Below are 17,489 nucleotides of genomic sequence, written 5' to 3' on the forward strand. Positions count from 1 at the left end.
TCATGCTTCCTTTACAGCCTGCAGAACCATGAGCCAATTAAATTTATTAAACCTCTTTTCTTTAAAAATTTCCCAGTCTCAGGTATGTCTTTATAGTAATGAGAGAATGGACTAATACAGTACTCCTCATTATATCACAAGAACATTATTTTAAAGATCGAGATGTAATAAAATTTTTATTGCTTCATCTAGGACATTCTTCAGTGAAGCTAGCCTTTTTTTTTTTTTTTCAAATATGAATAGGTGGTGCAATGACTAACTACTATAGTTAGGTGCCACTGTTTTGAGTCAGAGCAAGGCACCCACCATTACCTTTTTACCAACCTCAGTGAAAATGTCGAACAATGAAAAAAGGAACGTATACTATATGAAAATACTTTTCACCTCTCAGACCTTCTGAAAGGATCCTGGGGACTTTTAAGGGTCTGCAGACCACATTTTGAGAATGGCTACTTTTTACTAAGAGGAAATAAAAATCAAAAATTAGGAAGCAGAGAAAATAAAAACTAAAAAAAAAATTGAAATACTACAAACTCTTGAAATTCCTTCTCAGATATTTCTGCAAACACTTGAAATTTATTTCTTTTCAGGTATTTCATTAATTCATTCATGTAACAGAAATTAATATTAATTATTTTTCTTACATAGATTTGTCTATCATATCTCCTTAAAAACGTAGGAATACTTATTTTCTACTTTTCTTATTATTGGAGCTTAAGCTAGAAAAGTTCCAAGACAACCTATTAAGTCCCACTTCCGAAACTTTTATGTAACCTAACATCTTATATAGAAAAAAACATACAGATATACAGATAAGCTATTTTAGATCATCGTTTATGTGGCCTTTTTGTTTGCTGGAAAGAGACTTACTCATGCTACCTCAAGAGATGAAGCCAGAGTGTTATGCCCTGTGGAATAACACCTGTGGAAATAAAGTAAGAAAGAATTTTTTACTAGGTTTCCTCTTCTAAAGCTTACAATCTAAACCAGAGTCCAGAAAAAGGCTCACAACAAGGAATCACAAAACCATAGCTTCCCATGGAGACTAGAACTCAATTTATGTTCTGAAAAGTGATTCAAGATTCCACACAGTTCTAATGATTGGTTGTTCCCTTTCCAGCTTCTTGAGTATTCTGTCTGCCTTCGCATCTCTCTGTGTGCCTATATTCTTCTGCTACCATATAGCTCATTTTTACTAGGTAACTTTGAAGTCTCAAGAGAGAGGATTGGGTTGGTCAACTTAATCACCATGATTCATAAAGGGCAGAGCTTCTGGCGTCAGACCACCTCACAGGCTGTTGGTCTGACTAGTTTAGCTGCCTTTGGGTTAGGTATGAACCTTAGTCCAGCTGTCTGTGGGTGGCAGACTGATGTGGAGCAAAACATGTCCACCTACACTTAAAGAACTTCCTAGATTGGGAGGCAGAGGTGGGATGGTTGCTTTGAGCTCACAAGTTTGTGAACAACATGGGCAATATGGCGAAACCCCGTCTCTACTTAAAAAACCAAAAAATTTAGCAGGGCATGGCGGTACACACCTGTGGTCCCAGTTACTTGGGAGGCCAAAGTGGGAGGACGGTTTGAGCCTGGGAGGCAGTGAGCCATGATCACGACATTGTGCAGCAGCCTGGGTGACAGAGTGAGACCCTGCCTCAAAAAAAAAAAAAAAAAAAAGGACTTCCTAGAGATCTTCCTCAGCAGGGGCTGTGAATACAGTGTTTCTCTCTGGAAAAGACTGCAGGCATGGCAGCCATCTTAAGGCCTGGTGTCCTGTAGATTGATCATTTTAACACAGTGTAAGCTTCAGGTGACCTTAGGCAAAGGGATGAGGAAACCCTCTACCTCCCTTTTGGAGAAGATTTCTCTTTTAATGCTTCCCTTCTTACCATTCTTTATATTAGTCGGCTTAGGCTGCCATTAACAAAACACCATAGACTGGGTGGCTTAAACAACAGAAATTTATTTCTCCCAGTTTTGGAAGCTGGGAAGTCCAAGGTCAAGGTGCCATCTGATTCAGTTCCCCAGTGAGGGCTCTCTTCCTGGCTTTCAGACAGCCAATTTCTTGCTGTGTCCTCACATGACCGCAAGAGAGAGGAAGCAGGCTCTCTGGTGTCTCTTCCTATAACCACTAATCCATCACGAGGGCCCTCAAGATCTCATCTAAACCTAACCTCCCCAGAGACTCCATCTCCAGACACAATCACATTGAGGGGAAGAGATTCAGCATATTAATTTTGGGGGGAGGGGATGACACAATGTAGTTCATAGCATTCTTCTTCCATTCTAATTCATCTTCCTCATGTTGGGTGCCCTGAACAGAGTTCCAGATGCCAGACCCCCATTCTTGTCATCCTAACTTTACAGCATACTTGTCTTCTGACTGATTTGCCCAGAATCCTGCTTTCTGTGATGGAAACTAATGAATTGTGACCCTATCTATGAAAGTGTTATCAACAGAAGCTCGTGGGAGCATGAGGTCCTCTCTTGTGTGCATGCTGGATATTCCTGTGGCTGGTGGCAGGCCAATACAGGAGAACCTGACAACAGGAAACCTTGAAATGAGATTGGCATGCTGGGCAGTGAGAAGGAGAGCTTCAAATAATAAACATCTTAGTGCACCTTAGTATAGTACTCTATACTCTACCTAAGCATAGAATAGGCCCAGGCTGGGCCCTGGAAAACCTAAGAAAAAGTTAATAGAAAACTAAAAAATGATTTGCATCATCACACCTAGAAACAACTAGAAAACTAGTAACTTTTCGTGGTCCATTATAGTCCTTAAGTCAATAATTATTGACTTGTTCTCATACATGATTACATATTCAAAACCAATCCAATGGACATCTCACTTGTAGAGTCATTATTTTCTTCTCTCACCTATTTTAAATGACATGCAATTAAGGTAAAGAATTGCTTCATTGATCTACCATTTAATAGAACCAATCAATGAAAAGTTAAATGCTAATGGAAAAGAGACCAAATATTTAGTGATAGAGAATGATTTTTCAGATGCATACATCACACGTCACACTCATGCTCAGGCAGTGGATAACCCAAGCTCTACTGAAACTTAGTATGATGGTCATGTTAATGTAGATGTTTAATCGCCTTCTTCTTCTTCTTCCTCTTTTTCTTTTTTTTTTTTTGTTTAAACAGGGTCTTGCTCTGTCACCCAGGCTGGAGTGCAGTGGTGCAATCACAGCTCACTGCAGCCTAGACCTCCCCGGCTCAGGTGATCCTCCCACCTCAGCTTTCTGAGTAGTGGGGACCACAGGTGCGCTCCATCACACCTGGCTTAGATCCTTAATTTACACACTTGCCTTCAAAATTTAAAGTTACTGTAAGCAGAATAAGAGTTCGCCCTGTGCATTGTTTGCAGAATGAGCGAGATCCAGGGGAATCCTTTTGTATATGATAAAGGAAGCTAGTATGCTGTCACACACAGCAGTCAGCAAATTTCCTTCAAGTTCCCATTGCCTCTGTAATATTCAGAGAAACTCAGAAGACAAAGAATATATTTCAAACTGTTAATGGAGCCCTCAGCACTGCCTTGTGCTTTTTTTAAGCAAAATTACAGATTCACTCACAAAGAACTGTAAACATTTCATCTATGTTTAATTTTAAAAAGTGATAGATAAGATTATGGCTGTGTATTATACAAACTGGGGCTTGACTGTCACATCCACCAGTCATGGAAACTTCTATAGGTTATTATGATCTCTCTGGGCCTTGGTGTCTTCATGGATGTCCAATTGGGTTAATACACATCTGTGCCGGCTGTTATGGAATTAGAGATAATAGTGTATGTAGGGGCCCTGCACATGGCCAGCACTCCTTGTATTGTTATTTAGAGAAGTGCTGTGCAAACTGTTTACATTGAAAGGACAGTCACATTCTCTGAGTTTGATGTTGCTTAAAGGCCTTCTTTCCTGCTGGTGGCTGACTTTCCCTTTTCTTATTGTTCTAAGAATACTTCTCCATTTGGGCCATTGTAAGTAGTAACAATTGTTTGGTTGTTCCATCAGAAGGGAGAAGCCTTCCTGGAGCCTGGCTGGCAGAGCCCCAGTCTGATCTGTCTAGCAGTCATGGAGCTGGAGACAGGCGCAGTGCTCTTACTTCCTCCTCGAGGAAAAGAACCCCACCAAAATAGATCCTCATCATCTTGCAAACACCACCCAGAATAAATACACAGGAAATGAGGGCAAAATCCCACTGTGGTGGTTATTAAGGCAAAATTCTTCCCAAAATATAAAGCTTTTCAGTGTGTAGGAGGGAGTACAGTAGTGGATATTACAGTGCATGAATCATTGTGGTGCTAATTCCAGATTATAAATTGAGTAATATACTATATGCCGAATGGTTCTATTTAGATTGATTAATATTTTATCCAGAGAAGTCTTTCTACATAGCTGCATTTACAAACAAAGATAAATTAGTCAAAAAGCATAAGAACCAAATTGTCCATGGAGTTTAGTGGAAAATTAGTTAGTATCTTGGCATTAAACAAATAATAAACTTCAGCTCTTCTCACATCCATAATGAAGCTTGGAATAAAAAAAATACGATGCTATCTAAACCTTTATAACCCTTAAAAATTAAAGCTAGATGCAAATTAGAAATAAAGATGGGGGACAGGGGACCCCCACCAAAGAAAAACACAGCACTAGAAGACCAGCTACTTGAGCATTAAGATTACAAAATTGCATTAAATTATTGTTAAACCAAATTATTTCTAGTCAAGCAAAATAGTGATCTTCATTAATCATAAAATTTACTGTGCTTTCTCCCTTAATTTGCTGATTTTCCTATTGTTCAGACAATGACTAAAGTTGAAGAAAATGCTAATTCGAATCCAAAATTATGGCCAACTCATTAATAATATTATTTGACAAAATTTGAAGGATGTCAGCTTGTATAACTTCTCAGACATGAAAAGCTTCATTTACTTAAAAAATTGTAATGCTTCTTAATTCATAAGAAAATCAGCTTAGAAGAAGGCAGCACCCTGGCCTAGTGGAAAATTAGAAATATCTAGAGAAGAAAGGTGTCTCGTGAGCTTTATAGTCCTGTTTCAGAAATGGAAAAGGATGTGTAATTCCCTTAACAGATATCAAAACTTACTATAAAGCTACTGCAATCGAAGCAGAATGGTACTGATAGAAAAACAGATAGATCAATGGAAAACAATAGAATCCAGAAGTAGGTCTGACTATATCTGAGAGCAGAAATCATTTGGGAAAAGGTGTATAATATTCATTTTGCATATAATACAAAATACATATAATAATGGGGTTGGATAATTGACTATGTATATGCAAGAAAATAGCCTTCAACTCCTATCTTGTAACATAGCCCAAAATAAATTCCTGAATATTAAGGAGCCAAATATGAAATAAGGAAAACTATAGAATATATTTTTTAAAAATTTAGAAAACATTTTATAGCTGTGGAATGAGAAAAGCTTTCTATAGCAAGATAGGGAGCTTAGTTAGGTAAATAACTGAATATATTTTAAAGAAACTATTCATAGTATAGAGTACTGTGTAGCTTATAAAGGAAATAAAGGCAGAGTCAGTTCAATAAAAGTGTATAATTTCTGTGTAGTATAAAGCAGAGAACAAATGAGCTTCTAAGAGAAAATATTTACAACACATATAGGACAATGGCTTAATATTTCTAATACACAAAGAGCTCTTACACATTAATTAGAAAACGACAAATGGGAACAGGCAATTCGCAGCAGAGGAAATGTAAAGGTACAATAAACATAAGAAAAGATGTTTGAAAAGACATTTATGGTGTTATTTATAGTAACCCAAAACCTGTGTGTGTGAGTAGGAGTGAGGGGGTGTTAAGAAAAAATATGTTCGCTGGATGCGGTGGATCATGCCTGCAATCCCAGCACTTTGGGAGGCTGAGGCAGGCGGATCACCTGAAGTCAGAAGTTTGAGACCAGCCTGCCAACATGATGAAGCCCCTTCTCTACTAAAAATGCACAGACTAGCCAGGCATGGTGGTGCACGCCTGTGGTCCCAGCTACCTGGGAGGCTGAGGCATGAAAATCATTTGAACCTTGGAGGCAGAATTTTCAGTGAGCTGAGATTGTGCCACTGCATTTGTGTTGTAATATCAAGAATAGAGGATGACAAACAATCTAGGTGACAGAAAGAGACTGTCTCAAAAAAATAAAAATAAAAATAAATAAAACCAGAGAGCTGGACCTCCATTTCCAGGTGGAGGCCAGGGAAGCTGCCACAGAGGAATGGCTGTGGTGAGCCAGGCCATATGGTGAGCCTGGCAGAGATTGCCATGGCCCAAGCATGGCACATAAACCACCAGACCTCACAGCATCTGGCAGCATGGGCCATGAGATTTGTGGGGACCAGTGGCCAAGGCCCACATAGGAGGAAACATGTCTCAATATCACTATGGCTACCAAGGTCTACATGCTTCCCATGCTGAACCCCCAGCCCCCAACACACACCAAATTCTTGGCATTACGTTAACCCCTCTGAAATGAGGTACAGCTACAGGGAAAGGGAGGGTATTCCAAATTAACTAAGATTGAGTCTTCACTTAACTAATGACATGGAGCCTCCAACTAGATATTAATTTGAGTTAAAGAAGAATTAAATTTTATTTTTTCCTTATCAAAGTTTGGACTCATAGCAGTTAAATGCATTTTCATATGTTTATATATGGATGATTGAAAAACACTGTTAACAGTAGTCGCCTAGGAGAAAGAGGCTATACAGTTGGCAGGTGAAAGAGAGACTATTGGTTTTACTTCAGGCACTTTCATAATGTTTAAATAGTTAAATAGATACTAGTTAATTAAGTTAATTGACTGAAGTAGTACAAACTGCAAAGACAAAAAACGCAGCTTCAAAATCATTTTGTAGTACAGGATAAAAGTCAAGGCTCAAAATGCCCATTTTGAGTGAATTATTAGTATCTCCAAACATCAATTTACTAATTTATAATGTGAGAAGACTGGGTTAAGTGATTACATAATCTCTTCTCTCTAAAATTATCATAAGGCAGTGAGTTTTCTGTTCTTGAAAATGTACAGCCAAATACCGTAGAAAAGAGTCATATTTGTGAAAGAACTTGGATAAGTAAAGAGCTTTCTAACAATGTTCTTCTAAAGATAATAACTATGGGAAGAGCAGTGGAAACATAGAATTGTTCCAAGAACAGGGCTTGGTTATCAGTCCCAGGTCTGCCAATTATTTTCTGCATGACTTGGAGCAAGACAATTTAAACATTTTGGGTTAGATTACATCTGTAAAGCAGGAGTTCCCAAACCTGGCATAAGCATCAGTCCAAGATTTAAAAAAATACACATTCCATAAATCCAACAGAAATGTCACCAAAAGACACTACGAGAATGTTCACAGCAGCACTATTTGTAATAACTCAAAACTGTAAAAAACCTGAATGTCCATCAATGAATAAAGAATAGAAAAAAGAAAGAAAGAGTGGGCTCATATGATTGGATACCATACAGTGGGGTTCAGCAAACTTTGTTCTGTAAAGGGCCAGATAGTAAATATTTCTAACTTTGCCAGCCATGTAATCTCTGTGGCAGCTAAACTCTACCATTGTAGTGTGAAAGCAGCTGTAGATAATACTGAGACAAATTAGCCTGGCAGTGTTTCAATAAAACTTTATTTATAAAACCGGAGATTGATCCCTTACTATATAGCAATGAAAACAAACTAGAACTACCTGCAATAACATGGATGAATTTCACAAGCACACTGCTGAGTGAGAGAAGCCACGTACAAAAGAATACATGCTGTGTGATTCCATTTATCTAAAATTTCAGAATTGGCAAACGTAAGCTATGATGTTAAAAGTCAAAATAGAGTGGTTATCTTGGTAGAGTGGTGCCTAGTAGGGGGCCCAGAGGGTGTCTTCTGGGCTGGATTGCTTTATTATTTAATGTGAGACTGTGTTCACTTTGTGAAAATTAATCTGTATATTTACAGGGCTTGCACATTTTTTCCTGATGTAAGGTTTACTTCAATGAAAAGCTTACCATAAAGAAATATAAATATTTCAGTGTCTCACTCTGTAGAATCCGAGTTGTTGGCCAGGGGTGTGGCTTGAGGATCTATCCTAAGCCTGCCTTGAAGGAGTAAAGTGAGCTGCCTAAGGTCACGTTATTGGTAGAGCTGAGACAGAGAGCAAGCTCTTACAGTGTTGGGCATGGAGTGAGTCAGCCCTGCATTGAGAGAGGACGCAGCATCTGCCCTTGAGAACGGACTGGGAAATGGCTAAAAGAAGTTAAGGTCACATTCCGGACTCCTACCTACAATCATATTTGCACTGTCACCTGGATATGCTCACTGACTTCTGCCACCTGGGCAGCACCCAGTTCAGAACTTTGCAGATTGCTGGAATTGCTGGGGAGCTGCCAGAGGGCTTTCAGAACTCAGCATGAGTGCAGTGAGTGCGGCAGCCAGCTCCCAAAAGGGAGGGCCTCAGCATAGTTTCCAGCTCTCGGCTCTCTTAACAGGAAGGCGTTGCGGTGTCGCAGACACAATCTGAAGTGGGGGTTCAAACAGACACAACTTCACGTACTGGTTTTGCAACTTGCTGGCAAATGAGTGAATTTTACTCGATCCCAATTTTTCTCATCTGTAAAACAGCCATAAAATCGACCCCCACTGCCTCTTCCTCACCCCTCCCACAGACAAAGGATTTTTTTTCTCTTTTTTTCTATTCAGTCTTCACTGAACTAACATTTGCACGCCAAGCACCATTAAGTATTTTGCAAAGATTGTCTCATCTAATTCTCGTCAGTAAAGAAGTTTCATTTATGATCCTCATTTTATAGTGAAGAAACTAGGAATCAGTTGACTTAAAAATGACCTGTCTAAAGTCACACAGGTAAGAGGTGGAACGAATTTCCCGCTGAAGAAGTGTGCCTGGGAGCCTGAGCTCGTAACCACTGCTTGTGACGATGACAATGCCTGGCAGTCGTCATCCTGTCTGGCCCATGGATGAAATTTAATAGAAGTTAATTCTGCATTTCCTCTTTTCTTAAAGAGCTATGAATTGGAGCTGAGGCCTGGCAGTCAGAAAACCAGGATTCTAGTGGGCTGGTAAATCACTTCTATTTCCTTGCAGCATAATGAAAGCATGGGATCAGATCACTCTCCTTAAGCGTTTCTTCTGGGCTGAATGAATTTGTACTCTCTACAGGTCTGAATGCTTGCTGTAAACAGAAAATAAGTTAGTTGTTCCCTAAAATTTTATGAAAAATTTATATTCGTTTCCATCATCTGAGTTTGTTTTGATATTTAAAACATAGATATTATGTCCTACCTAAACCTCTCTCTATGCACTCACTCACACTCACCTCATCCCATCTCGTAGTCTTGTTTGTTCCTTTACTCCAGGCACACCTAATTCATGGCTGCACATTCCCAAGGGCACCCTAGAAGGGGCACTCTCTTGGTTTGAAAAGCAGAGGTGTCAGTAGGTTTCATCAGGTCTCTGTACCTACACAATTCTATTACTCTGTTAACCTATGTGATGTGGAGGTTTATGACATAGAAGTTCTCCCCAGACTCGACCATGAACTTCCCAAACTCATCCAGAACTGAACCACCTTAAAACACGCTCTTTTGATATCTTGCCAACTTGGCAGATAAGACCGGATTTTCTACAAATTAAAAAGTGGTGATGGTGATGTGTTTGTTGGTGATGATACTGATAAAATATGACCACTTCTTTATATGAGATGATTTCTTATAAAGGCAAATGAAAATTTTGTGTCACAGTTGGAAACCACTGGACCATCAAGTACACTTGAAGGGCAAGAAAGATAAATTTACAGACAAAACTAAGGATTGTTTTTATATTATGTATTTCTCTGTCATCTGCCCACACCTGAAACCCAATTAACATTCAAGGGAGAATGAGTTTTGTTCAAGCCATTTAGAAGAGTAAAAGGAAAAGTAAATTGTAATAAGCCAGTATTTTTCTCTTGACACAAAGATTAGCAGAATTTGGGAATAATGTTTAAAATAAGTGTTATAGGCTGGGCGCGGTGGCTCACGCCTGTAATCCCACCACTTTGGGAGGTCAAGGTGGGCGGATCACCTCAGGTCAGGAGTTCGAGACAAGCCTGGCCAACATGGTGAAACCCTGTCTCTAATAAAAATATAGAAAATTAGCCAGGCATTGTGGCGGGCACCTGTGATCTCAGTACTCAGGAGGCTGAGGCAGGAGAATTGCTTGAACCTGGGAGGTGGAGGTTGCAGTGAGCTGAGATCACGCCATTGCACTCCAGCCTGGGCAACAAGAGTGAAACTCCATCTCAAAATAATAATAAGAAGAAGTTGTTATAATATATGGAATGTATATTGCAGCATTATATTTTAAAAACAAACCATTACAAAAACACTGTTAATTTTGGAAGGCACATTAGCCAGTAGGGTTGAAAGATTTAATGTTCCAGTAATAGGAGTTTGGAATTCCAAAACACAGAGAAATTGTCACTTTTATTGTTTTGCTTAGTCTGGTTTTATTTCAGGAAGTTAGGAGACACTGGGCCCGACAGCGCAGATGACAAGCCATGATGCAAATGCTTCCTATCTATGAGACAGGAAATGCTCTCAGACCCTGCACGTAACTCCCTGCAAAGTTTGCTCTTTGTTTTTGGTACATCCATTTGCTTCTTTGTGCTTAATTCTATGTATTGTGTACAGATGAGACAAAGAGAAAGCTGCAGTTATAGGACAGTATATGACTTCTAAAGAAATTGCTCTTACATTATCAAGGAACAAATGAAGAGGTTTACTGATTTATGAGGAGACATTTGGTATAAACTGAAGGACTTGCTACAGTAGCCGTATAAAGGACCTCATAATGAAATTTTTCAGGTCACACACACACATACGCACGCATGTACGTATATGCACATATACAATTGTTTTTCAAGTGATTTCAGATTTTTCAAATGCAGTCACTAAAGATCAATTCTAGCAATAAATTCATTTTGAATTTGTACCCTCTGAGCTCTTACCATTTTGGTCATGCAGACCTTGAGAATTAAGAACCTAGAATATTTTTCTTCATAATTTTGACACTGATTCATCCTATTTTTTTTTTTTTTTCAGGGAGGAAGGGGGTCAACAGGGTCTCGCTCTGTCACCCAGGCTAGTGTGCAGTGATGTGCGATCATAGCTTGCTGTAACCTCAAACTCCTGGGCTCAAGTGACCCTCCCGCCTCAGCCTCTTGAGTAGCTGGGACCACAGGAACGGGCCACCACACCTGGCTAATTTTTAAAAATTTTTTGTAGAGACGGGGTCTCACTATGTTCCCCAGATTTGTCTTGAATTCCTGGTCTTAAGCAGTCCCCCTGCCTCGGCCTCCCAAAGTGCTAGGATTACAGCCAGGAACCACTGCACTGAACCATGATTCATCCTGTCTTTGAATCTGCCCACCTGGAAGTGTTGTGTAAATTTTTCCGTAAAGACTGGACTTGGCTTCAGTTCGACTATCAGATTCTTCACAGTGCCTCAGAGGTATGCTCTTACTGCTGCAAAAAAAAGCTGGGGGAGGAAAGTATTTTAAAATTATTGAATGATCCTTGCTTAAACTTGCAAATTTACAGTGGCCAGGAGCCACTGTACCACCAAATCATGGTAAAAAATTTTCCTCCTACAAGTACTTTTAATGAATTTATTACAATATTATTTCAAGCCCAACTAGAGAACTGGAATAGAGTGATACATTTCATCCTGTTTGCTATACAGCCGGTTTTTATTACAAAAATCTGTTTTTACTTTAGTTTCATTTTTAAGGCAAATATTTGGCCCCTGGTTGAGGGAGTAGCGTGTCAGCCCTCAGCATTTGAAAAGGGAATTGCATGTTGGTGGGGCCGTGCTCCCTCCCAAGCCTGTGGGAGAGGAGCCTTGCTTGTCTCATCCACTTCTAGTAGCCCTGGGCATTCCTTGATTTCCAGCACAAAACTTCAGTCTCTGCCTCTTGTTTACATGGCCATCTTCTCTGCGTGTCTGTGTCTTCAGATGGTGTCCTCTCTGTGTGTTATTTTCTCTTCTAAGGGCAGCTGTCTTTTGGGATTAAGGATACACCTTATTCCTTGCGATCCCAACAATTACATTTGCAACAACCCTATTCCAAATAATGTCACATGCTGATGTATTGTGGATCAGAACATCAACATATCTTTTTGGGAGGCACAATTCAACTCGTAAGACCTGCCAAGCACCACTCTAGGTGCCAGATTACAGAACAAATAAGACAGAGTTCATGCTCTGCAACTACAAGGAGGTTGACATGAAACAAACAAAAACCAAGAGTATCAGTTCATGATAAGTGCTATGTAGACAATTATAGGGCACCTTAAACTTAGATCGGGTGCTACAGAGACAATTATATAATAGGGCACCTACTCTGAAAAAATCACTCTAGGGTGACCTTTAAGCTGAGATCCCAAGAAAAGATGAAGGCAGTCATGCAGAAATAGGAAAAAGAAGATTCAAGGTTAAAGAAACTAAGGCCCCAGGAGGAAAACAACTGCCCCTATCCCATTGCTCACAGCAAAATCTGTCAGCAAGAAGGGCTTCCTTTTTTTCCATGAATTTATGTATGACCTCACATATGATCTGTTTAAGTTTGAGCTCCTGGTAGGTAACTTTCTGTAAAGTTATGGACAGATGGAACAGCAACCCAAGGAATAGAACTTTTCATGCTCTAAAAACAAAAGTATTCATCTTTAGCTTGAAGGTGGCATATTGTTTTACGGACTGTGAGGCAATTTTTATAGTTTGGAAGCTATTTTCCAAATATAAACTGAAATATCATTGAAAGGAAGTGTAGAAAATAAATAGAGAAACTTAGTGACTAGCTAAGTCCTCCTCATATCGCCTTAAATGATATCAGATCTGGTTTGCAACTACTCATTCATGAAAGACATTGGTTTCATTTACAAGAAAATCATCCCCAAATTTGTCTTAAATCAGATAAATTTAAAGAAATAAATGGGGCCAGGTGTGGTGGCTCATGCCTGTAATCCCAGCAATTTGGGAGGCTGAGGTGGGGGGATGACCTGAGGTCAGGAGTTTGAGACCACCCTGGCCAACATGGTGAAACCCCGCCTCTACTAAAAATACAAAAATTAGCTGGGTGTGGTGGTGGGGGCCTGTAATCCCAGCTACTCGGGAGTCTGAGGCAGGAGAATTGCTTGAAATCGGGAGGCGGAGGTTGCAGTGAGCAGAGATTGTGCCACTGCACTTCAGCCTGTGTGAGAGAGTGAGACTCCATCTCAAAAAAAAAAAAAAAAAAAAGGAATACTGAAATAATTATAAGAATATAATTAATGTAATATGAATAAAAAATTAAGAGAAATAATGTAGAAATAGCCATTATTTATGTTTGTGACTATATTTCATAGAAGCCACATTTTCCCAAGAATGTTCTTACCTTTTAAAATTCTATACATCCCATAGTATAGGACATAGTGATCTAAAGCTGGTATCTAAGTGGTTTCATCTCAAGGAAAATTAAAACATTGCATGAAATGAAAAACAGCAGAGAAAATTTAAGAGCCAAGATCTTTTGTACCTTTTCTATGTCAAGTTTGGGTTTGCATTTTCAAAACTCTTAGAAAGATTAACAATAAAAATAGGGCACCTTTTTTTAATCTCTGTTGTTTGCAGATATAAGCATATTTTACTTACTGAATTATTAACTTTTCCATATGCCTGTCAATTTTTAGAAAAAGACCAAGAACTTCTAAAATAACATGTCAGAATCTGTGATTCAGAGAGAGAACAAATGTATTCAGCTCTCAGAATAACCTAAGCTCTGACCCAATTGAGTCTTAAATGAGAAGCTTTCTAAGAATATGGTTGTTTCACAGTAACTTTCTATGAATTCTCTCAAACAAAATTTAACAAGGGCCACGACTTCTTAAGATATTCAAAATTTAACACTGCTTATCCTTTCATCCATTTTTGGGGGAAAAATCAAGCTACAAATCCTTAAAAATTAAGCAAATAAGCAGAAACCTTCCTGTACAATAAGCATTTCAAGACACTTCCAGGAGGGTTGTGTCTTTCTATTGAGTTATATTTCAAGTAATTGCATTAGCAAAAAGGTGTTAGGAGATTAAACATAAAGTGTATTCCATGCAATCCCTTTGGGTCAAGGTACACTGCCCTAAACACACTAGACCAGTGTTCATTCATCTGTGGGATGGTGAAATTTCTCCCACTCTCCCTTCCCCCAGAACCCTCACCTGTGGTTCTTGGAGGCACTAAACTCAGATGTGGGGCATCCGTTGTTCTGGCCCAGAGGGTGGGCACCATGAAGGCTGTTGCTCCTGAGCCCCTTCCATCAGGGCAGCCACAAAGGAGGTCAGTTTTTATTCAGTTGGGTTTCCTGTTGTTTCTTAAAGGCCCACAGTTACAATATCAGAGGCCCGAGAGAGATGTTGATTCCCTGGAAGACCTAGCAAATGAGCTATGAATACCTTATTAATATTAGCTTACCAAATAATTAACAAAGGCAGGTGGAGTCAAAACTCACATATAAATAAGTCACTTGGAGTACGTTGTGATTGCTGAGAATGAAGGTCTACTATATGGCTTACTCCAGTGAAAGTATATATTATATGAATGTAATTTCAGAGACCCTTTTTCTAAATCAACTATAGAAAAGCTAACTCTCTTTTCTTCTACTTTTTACATCACAATTAAAAGGAGACCCCATTCCTTTGGTTCTAGAAGTATGTTACAAGAACAAGAGCAAGAGTCTGTTGGCTTTTTGCTTAGCACCAGTATTCCTTTTCTGTCTCTCAAACTTGGCATGTGAGTAAGTCATTGAAGTTTGAGTGTGTTATAGAAAGAAAAACCACACTTGAGTTTGAACCTGCATCTTCAAGGAACAAAACAAATGTTGGCCTAAGAAAAAAAAATAGCAAGTTACTCAGAGTCCAAATGAATCTGCTGTTTTAGGGGGAAACACCTTGAAAGAGGTAAAGGGTAATTTCTTCACATGAGAACCACAGTACCTGGCAAGGTATCTGAGTGAACCAGGCTGTGGTGAAATGTTTTTCTCCTGAAGCATTTCATCACACCACTCTGACTTGCTACAATGACTGCCTGGACATGCTGACTCCAGTGAGTTCCAGGCATCAGTAGGGTCTGAAAATATAAGCAAAGGAAAACACTTCACAGATGTGGGTTATTTCAGAAAATTGAAGAGAAGGAGGGAGATTAGGGGTCCTAAGCAAAGCATTAATATTATGAGTCAGACATACCTGCAGTTCCCAGATGCTTTGCAGATTCATTTTGTGCCATGCAGCACACATCTTCTTCCTCTTTTACTCTTGCAGATTCTCCTCTTGATCCTCTTCCCTCCCACTTGGAAATTTTACTTCTGCTGGATTTTAAAGCTTTGATTCTTTTTTTTTTTTTTTTTTTTTTTTGAGGTGGAGTCTTACTCTGTTGTCAAGGCTAGAGTGCAGTGATGCGATCTCAGCTCACTACAACCTCCTCCTCCTGGGTTCAAGTGATTCTCCTGCCTCAGCCTCCCAAGTAGCTGTAGCTGGGATTACAGGGGCCCGCCACCACGCCCGGCTAATTTTTGTATTTTTAATGGAGACGGGGTTTCACCATGTTGGCCAGGCTGGTCTCGAACTCCTGACCTCAAGTGATCTGTTCGCCTTGGCCTCCCAAAGTGCTGGAATTACAGGTGTGAGCCACCACGCCTAGCCTAAAGCTTTGATTCTAAAGTAGGCTGCTCTGGCCTGGGCATATTGGCTTGATCACAATGGTTCCCTAGACATGGACTAAACAAATTAGCAAATGAGATATACCTGGTGTAAGCCACCTTCCAGTGAAGAGACTAATTGGGAGTGAATGCGTCCTACATTCTTTATATCAGAACTCTGCTTGGTTCAAATTTGCCAAATGGTTGGCTACCTCTTAATTATATTTGATCTCAGAAAGCCAACCATACATCTATAGTTCAGAGAAAGACAAAGAGTAAAAGAAAAGTAATCCAAGTGTCGGTTGCAGAGAATGGGTGCGGGGAGGAGGGTCTCTGCTTTACATCGTCATTCTGAAACTCAAGATCTTTCCTACTAATGCAGGACTCAGCACACTACAGCTCACAGGTCAAATATAGACAGATTTTGGAAAAGAAGAAAGGTTTTGTACATATTTAAAGGAAAGAAGCTGAAGGAGAAAGAGGAGGAGGAGGGGGAGAAGAAACAGAGACTTTATACAGTCTACAAAGCTTAAAATGTTTATTATCTGACCCTTTACAGGAAAAGTTTGCTGACCCCTCATATGACTCAGCATATCTCTAGGGCTCTGAAGCACTTCACTGGGTCCCCCATAAGCAAACATTGGAACAGAAAAAAGCGCTTGAAGGATTTTGTGGGAGGTGTTAGAACCGGGCTTCCAGGAGGCATATGCTTCTGGTAGATAGAACTCAATCACATCTACCTGCATGGGAAGACAGAAAATAAAGTCAAGCTCTCTGCCCAGGAGGGAAAGGGGTTTGGTTGGTGAAAATGCAGTTGTTACAGGGCACCCAAGATTAACTGCTAGGAGAATTAAATTGGCAGTTGTTGAGAGCTCAAGAGAGCCAGAGCACTTCAGACAAAGGTTACGGAGGTGGCTTCCCAGAAAAGGTCAAACTAAGATGGCCAATCAGCAAGAGGGTGGGAAATGCAGGTAAATGGAATGAGATAATCACAGCACAAACATGGGAAATGTAAGGCTTGGCCAGGGAATAACATTTAACAAGGAAAAGGTCCCACTGGGAAGTTCTGGGATACCATCTGCTTAGAAAGAAAGATTGGGTTCAGGTTGCAAAAGGCCTTGAGTGTCAGTTCATATATATGGATACCAACTTTAAAAAAAAAATTTTTTTCGGATTTTTATCTTATTTTATTTATTTTTTACACTTTGGCAGCATTGTCTATGGATCTGCAAACTCTGCATGTTGGGTTTCTTCATAGGTGTCTCTGGATAAAGGCCACCCTCAGAAAATAGGGATACTTGGATCTCAATAAATGAAATAAAATTTTGAAACTTGACTCATCTTTTTTGAGGAAACAAACTTACAAATCATACATTTAAAGAAGTAGATGACAGCATTTATAATTGGTGTAAAGATAATAAAATGAATACTCAGGCTCCTACCAGCAGCGTTAAGTAACAAAACACTGCCAGTATTTGACACCTTTGTGCCCTCCTTGATCACATCTCCTTCTCCCCGCCACTAAGAGCAATCCTGAAATTTATGGTACTTGTTCCTTGATTTTCTTTATAGCTTTACTACTTATTTATGGATTCCTGATAATATATTGTTTAATTTTACCTGCTTTGACCTTTGTACAGATGGTACTATATTATACATACTGTACTGTGATGTGTTTTTGTCCAATGTTATGTTTGTTTGTTTCTTGAGACAGAGTCTCCCTCTGTTGCCC

The 17,489-nt window shown here is 39.5% G+C and overlaps 1 long non-coding RNA gene across 1 annotated transcript in view; it reads right to left on the reverse strand.

Annotated features, from left to right (window-relative positions):
* LOC103783160 (uncharacterized) overlaps positions 1 to 17,489 on the reverse strand; it is a 90,814-nt gene that overhangs the window by 59,819 nt on the left and 13,506 nt on the right. Inside the window, exons 3-4 of the long non-coding RNA XR_004672186.3 lie at positions 14,283 to 16,497; positions 11,464 to 11,571 (exon numbers count right to left, since the gene is read on the reverse strand). This is a non-coding gene — a long non-coding RNA (uncharacterized LOC103783160). The remainder of the gene's footprint in view (positions 1 to 11,463; positions 11,572 to 14,282; positions 16,498 to 17,489) is intronic.

The sequence above is a fragment of the Pan paniscus genome, chromosome 5, assembly GCF_029289425.2.
Source record: "Pan paniscus chromosome 5, NHGRI_mPanPan1-v2.0_pri, whole genome shotgun sequence".
Taxonomy (NCBI): Eukaryota; Metazoa; Chordata; class Mammalia; order Primates; family Hominidae; genus Pan; species Pan paniscus.